This window comes from Cebus imitator, unplaced genomic scaffold (genome assembly GCF_001604975.1).
Source record: "Cebus imitator isolate Cc_AM_T3 unplaced genomic scaffold, Cebus_imitator-1.0 Scaffold64, whole genome shotgun sequence".
NCBI lineage: Eukaryota > Metazoa > Chordata > Mammalia > Primates > Cebidae > Cebus > Cebus imitator.
In genome coordinates, this window is record NW_016107379.1 from 7,628,870 (window position 1) to 7,635,172 (window position 6,303).

General features: G+C 41.7%; 1 long non-coding RNA gene across 1 annotated transcript; it reads left to right on the forward strand.

Moving 5' to 3' along the window:
* Nucleotides 1-207: 207 nt before the first annotated feature.
* Nucleotides 208-3,121, forward strand: LOC119471557. Its single transcript, XR_005200630.1, has 3 exons — nucleotides 208-453; nucleotides 1,550-1,630; nucleotides 3,081-3,121. It is a non-coding gene; the product is annotated as an uncharacterized LOC119471557 (long non-coding RNA).
* The last annotated feature ends 3,182 nt before the right edge of the window (nucleotides 3,122-6,303 follow it).

Sequence of the window (6,303 nt, forward strand, 5' to 3'; positions counted from 1 at the left end):
GCCGAGGTGGACTCGCACCGTCGCCAATCGGCCAGGCAGCGGCAATGAAGAAAAACGCAGCTTTGGTGCTAGGGACCCAGGTATTCTCCGTCCCGCCCCTGACTAGCAGCCCCGCCCCTACCCCGCCCCGGACCACGCCCCACACTGGTCCCGCCCCCAAAAGTACCGGTTACGTCTCCCGTGAGCCTCTTCGACTGTCATTCTTTGGGAAAAAAAGTGACGTCTGCATTGAGGTGGCAGCTAAAATGCGAATCACGACGGGCGGTGGCCGTTGGGTCCCGGCGGGAGGCGGGGTTTCCGCTCCCTGGGGCGCACGTCAGTCAGGAGGCGGAAGCGCAGCGGGGGCGGGAAGGTTGTAGTGCTGCGAGTTGAGCTCCTTTTGCCTAAGTGGTCGCGCCCCCTTTAAGAGCAGCTACTGGGAATCGAGGCGGTCCTGGCGTCCTAGCGTCCCAGGTAAGTACGACAGCCTGGCGGCACCGGAGAACAGAAAAGTGTGGCCCCGGTGCAGACCTGCCGCCGCTGTCTTTGTTGCTACAGGCAGCGGCCTCTCCTCCGACCTTGCCACCCAGCATTTCTCGCTCTTACTTGCTTCCTTCGTCTCGTTCACAGCCCAGGCTCAGCCGGCCTTGCACGCCCGCGGGCAGGGACCTTTCTGGCACGCCTGTCTAGCCCTGTCACAAGATGGCCCTATTGTCCTCCAGTCCTAACCCGGCATTGCTCGCTCTGTGCTTCAGCCGTAGGAGACATCTAACGATTCATTTATTAAAAACCAGTGTCTGTTTTCTATCCCTTGTGTCTTTCCCGGGCTCTCTAGACTAAGGCATCACCCTTTGCTCCCAATGGAATCAATTATTTGCCTCCAGCACTGTGCCCACCTTTTAAAGAGAGCGTTTGTTTAAGCTCTTTTAAAAATTATTAATAGTATGGATGGTTGAATAAGACTTTATTTTTCCATCAGGTTATATGTTCCTTGAGAGCAGGAGAGGGTCTTGCTCACCTTGGATCTCCCCAGGATTTAGTATGAAAGCACGAAGTTTGGAAACCAGCAGCCCAAAGAATTCTTATTAGCTTTATGACCCTGGGGATGGTCTTCTCATCTATAAAATGGTGATAAATAAATAAAGGAACTAATTTCGAGCATCTTACATAGTGTATGGTGCAGAGCAGGTACAGTACAGTACTACTTTTCCTTTTTTAGCTTTCAGTATACACAGTAGTTGCTGGGTATGTGTTTTAGACGAATGAAGAGGCACCATAGATGAATGATTTTTCTTCCCAGCACCATGATTGTGTTGACTCTATCAATTGGTTGATATATTTGGTAAATACAACTTAATGCTAAATGATATGAACATCTGCAAGAATAAACAATGCAGTATTAAATGCTTGAGGCACTAGCAGAGTTTAAATTTGTGATTTCAGTCCGTGTACATTTCAAATGTATCTTTCTGAGGAGATTACAACATTGCATTGTAACAAGGCTAGCTGTTCCTTTTAGTCTGTGATTAAAATATGGTACATTGTATATGTGTGTACACATATTTTACAGATGATTGTGAAGTGCTGACCAACTGCCACTGGACATAATTGAAACAAAATAGGAAAATGGCAGCAAACTCTTCAGGACAAGGTAATGAGTGGGAATTTCTTTCATTACTAGGAACATCCCCCTGCCCACCACCGTTCCCCCGCCCCCATAGTAAATGTATTTGAATAAGATAAAATTTAGCATAGGGTAGTTACTGTAGCCAGAATTTAAAAAATGAATAGCAGGCGGGGAGCAGTGGCTCACACCTGTGATCTCAGTACTTTGGGAGGCTGAGGTGGATGGATTGCTTGAGATCAGAAGTTTGAGACCAGCCTGGCCAACACGGTGAAACCCTGTTTCTTGTAAAATATAAAAATTAGCTGGGTATGGTGATGGGTGCCAGTAATCCCAGCTACTAGGGAGGCTAAGGCAGGAGAATTTCTTGAACCCAGGAGGCAGAGGTTGCAGTGAGGTGAGATTGCACCACTGCATTCTAGCCTGGGCAACCGAGTGAGACTCCATCTCAGAAAAAAAAAAAAAAGAATAGCAAAGTAAAACTCTAAATCTGAAATACACTTATGTGCTGAATAATGATGTTTACATCAATGACAGACTGCTTATAGGATGGTGGTTCCATAAGATTATAATGGAGCTGAAAAATTTCAATCACCTGGTGACATCTTGATAATCCTGAGCTTAATTTTTTAAGTTAAAACAATTTTTAAGAATAGAAAAAAAAACTTATAGAATAAGGCTATAAAGAAAATACTTTTTTTTGTAGAGACAGATTCTTATTCTGTTTTCTAGGCTAGAGTGCAATGGTGCGATCTTGGCTCATTGCAACCTCCGCCTCCCGGGTTCAAGGAATTCTCCTGCCTCAGCCTCCAGAGTAGCTGGGACCACAGACGCATGCGCCACACCTGGCTAATTTCTTTTGTATTTTAGTAGAGACAGGGTTTCGCTGTGTTGCCCAAGCTGGTCTCGAACTCCTGAGCTCAGGCAATCGCCTGCCTTGGCCTCCCAAAGTGCTAGGATTACAGGTGTGAGCCACCACGCCCAACAAAGAAAATACTTTTTTACAGCTGTACAGTGTTTTGTGTTTTAAGCTAAGCGTTATTACAAAAGTCAAAAAGTTAAAATGTAAAAGTTTCTCAAATAAAGTTATAGTAAGCTAAGGTTAATGTATTATTGAAGAAAGAAAAATTTAATAAATTTAGTGGAGCCTAAGTGTAAAGTGTTTATAAGTATACAGTACTGTATGGTAATGTCCTAGATTTTCACATTCACTCGCCACTCATTCACTGACTCACCCAGAGCGACTTCAGTCCTGAAAGTTTTATGCATGGTAAATGCCCTATACAGGTATACCCTTGCTTTTAAACTGTATGTGTGTGTCTGTGTGTACTTGAAGATCCCAATTGGCTCTGTGATTCTAGAATCAGGTAACACTTCATTTTATAAAATAGAATAAGTGTTCCCTAAACTACACACACACACACACACACACACACACACACACATTTTTAACGGAGTTTTCGCTCTTGTTGCCCAGGCTGGAGTGCAATGGCGTGATCTCGGCTCACTGCAACCTCTGCATCCCGGGTTCAAGCGATTCTCCTGCCTCAGCCTCCCAAGTAGCTGGGATTACAGGCATGTACCACCATACCCAGCTAATTTTTGTATTTTTGGTAGAGATGGGGTTTCTCCATGTTGGTCAGGCTGATCTCAAACTCCTGACCTCAGGTGATCTGCTTGTCTCAGCCTCCCAAAGTGCTGCAATTAAAGGCATTAGCCACCATGCCCAACCTGAATCTGCATTTTACACGTGAAAGGAGGGGGTAAAGGAATAGTTAATTATGCATATTTTAACCATATTTTACTGTACCTTTTTGATGTTTAGGTACACAAATATTTAGCATTATATTACAGTTACCTACACTATTCAGTACAATAACATGCTGTACATGTGTGTAGCCTTGGAACAATAGACTGTACTGTACAGCCTAGGTGTGTGGTAGGCTAAACCATCTGGGTTTGTGTAAGTATACTCTGATGTTTACACAACACAAAATCACCTAACATTGAATTTATCAGAATGTATCCCTGTTGTTAAGCAACATATGATGGTAGATCTGACATTGGATCAGATATACAACATCCTTTATGTTATTAATCCTATATTTTAATCTCTGTTAAGATTATTTATGTTGAAATTGTGTTCACATTATTCACCTTATGGCCTCTTCTGACATCTATATTCTCTTGTTCTTTTACTTGAAATCAGAACCACTTTTAAAGAAGTTTTATTTTCATCATGCATTATCCATGCCTTTATCTTCATTGCTGTAAAAACTTTTGTACACATTTCACCTGTGTTAAGATATCTCCAAAACAAATCAAGGTAGACACATTTGTTACTTTTAAGGAGTTTTCATTTTTAAAACATTTATAAAAGTAAAATTTACTCTCTATGTGGTATTGAATCACACTTGGCAAGTAGTTTCCTGCTTAACTACTTGAAGCAAGCCTCTATTGCCATTCTGTATCAAGTCTGAAGTTCTGTTTGACTCTATGTATGTTTGACCCATCTTTATATTTTTTAAGTACTCATTTTTTAAATCTTTTTTTTTTTTTAATCTTAAACTTATGGACTCTTAAAGTGTATATTCATTTGGTCCAGCTTCTTTATTTTTTTTTTTGAGACAGAGTTTCGCTCTTGTTGCCCAGGCTGGAGTGCAATGGCACGATCTTGGCTCACCACAACTTCTGTCTCCCAGGTTCAAGCGATTCTCCTGCCTCAGCCTCCCGAGCAGCTGGGATTACAGGTGTGTGCCACCACGCCCAGCTAATTTTTTGCATTTTTAGTAGAAACGGGGTTTCACCATGTTAGCCAGGCTGGTCTTGAAGTCCTGACCTCAGGTGATCCATGATTTGCCTACCTTGGCCTCCCAAAGTGCTGGGATTACAGGTGTGAGCCACCGTTCCTGGCCACAGATACTTTTTTTTTTAAGAGACAGGGTCTTTTCTGTTGCCCAGGCTGGAGCTCTGAGGTGGATGATAGCTCCCTGCAGCCTCAAACACCTGGGCTCAAGCAATCCTCCTGCCCCTACCTTCCAGATTTCTGGGACTGCACACATGTATCACCATGCCTGGCTTTTTTTTTTTTTTTTTTTTTAGAGAGGGTCTTGCTTTGTTGTTTGGGCTGGTCTTGAACTCCTGGCCTCAAGCAGTCCTCCCACCTCAGCCTCCCAAAATGTTGGGATTACAGGCATGAGCCACTATCCTAGGCCAGTTGTGCCATTTTGTTATTTTAGTATATGTCCTGCCAAAGTGAGCTCTGGTTGTACTGTTTTATTCTCTCCAGCAATATGTGAATGTCTGGTTGGTTCACATTTACTGTTGTCAGTCTTTAATTTAGCCATTCTAGAATGTATGAAGTGACATCTCATTGTAGTATTAAAATGCATTTCCTTGATGACAAATGCTGAGCCCTTTCTTTGTACTTATTGGCCAATGTAAATCTTCCTTTATGAAGTGTTTGTTTTAATCTTTTACTCATTTTTTTAAAAAATTGGGTTATTTCTTTTGATTAGCAAGTTGTTTTGCTTTCATTTTTCAGTCTGGAGACAAGTCCTTTGTCAGATATGTTTTGTAAATATTTCCTCCCAGTCTCACTTGCCTTTTCATTTTCTTAATGGTGTTTTTTTAATCCTATATGTAATGTATTATTTTTCTCTGGCTGCTTTTAAGATTTTCTCTTTGTATGCCAGTGGTCTGACTATGGTATGCCTAGAGGTAGTAGTTTTCTTGTTTGGGGTTTGTTGAGCTTTTCAGATCTGTAGGTTGATGTCTTTCACTAAATTTGGGATGTTTTCATTCATATTCAAATACTCCAAGGCTTTGCTTATTTTTCCACAATACTTTTTTCTCTGTTTTTCAGATTGGATAATTTCTAATGCTCTAACTTTAATAACTGTTCTGCCATCTTCAATCTGCTGTTAATTCAATCCAGTGAACATTTTGTTTCAATTTACTTTTTAGCTGTACAATTTCCATTTTTTTCCCATCATTCATATTTCTTAGCTAAAACACCCCTTTTATTTATTAAGTGTCCTTTTTCCCTTAAGTCCTTGAACATATTTATAATGGCTGATTTTAAATCCTTGACTGCTAATTATATCATTGGGGTCATCTTGGAGTTGACAGCATTTTGGTGCATATGCCTCATGTTTTCCTTTTTCTTCCTGTAACTCGTGATTTGTTATTGGGTACTGGACATTGTGGAAACTCTGGATTCTTTTATATTCTTCTGAAATGTGATTTTTGTTCCAGCAGACAGCTTGGCTCAACTCACACTGGACTCCACACTCTTCTCTCTCCTGTGTTGGGCAGCAGCTGAAATCCCGCAGTATTTTTCAGCTTCCACCTGCTGCTCTATTGATGGGCTGCCTGGGATCTCCCCTGTGTATGTGTAGTTCAGCAGTGAGAGAAAACTTTGAGTGGATTTTATATGCATGAATTGGGCTTTATTCCTTCTGCCTTTCCTCAAGCCTTGCCCCTGATTTTTTGGCTACTCTGTCAGCCCTAAACTTGAGTTGTCCTCTGACACCTCCAGCTAGTAAGGTGACACTAACCATGCTGTTAGAGGATTGGGGAATGCTTCAGGCAAAAGGCCACAAGTTCCCAAATCTCACCAGTTGCAGTTTCTGCCTGATTTCGGTCAGACTGCAGTGCCTTTAAATAGTGAATTTTTTTTTTTTTTTTTTTTTTTTTTT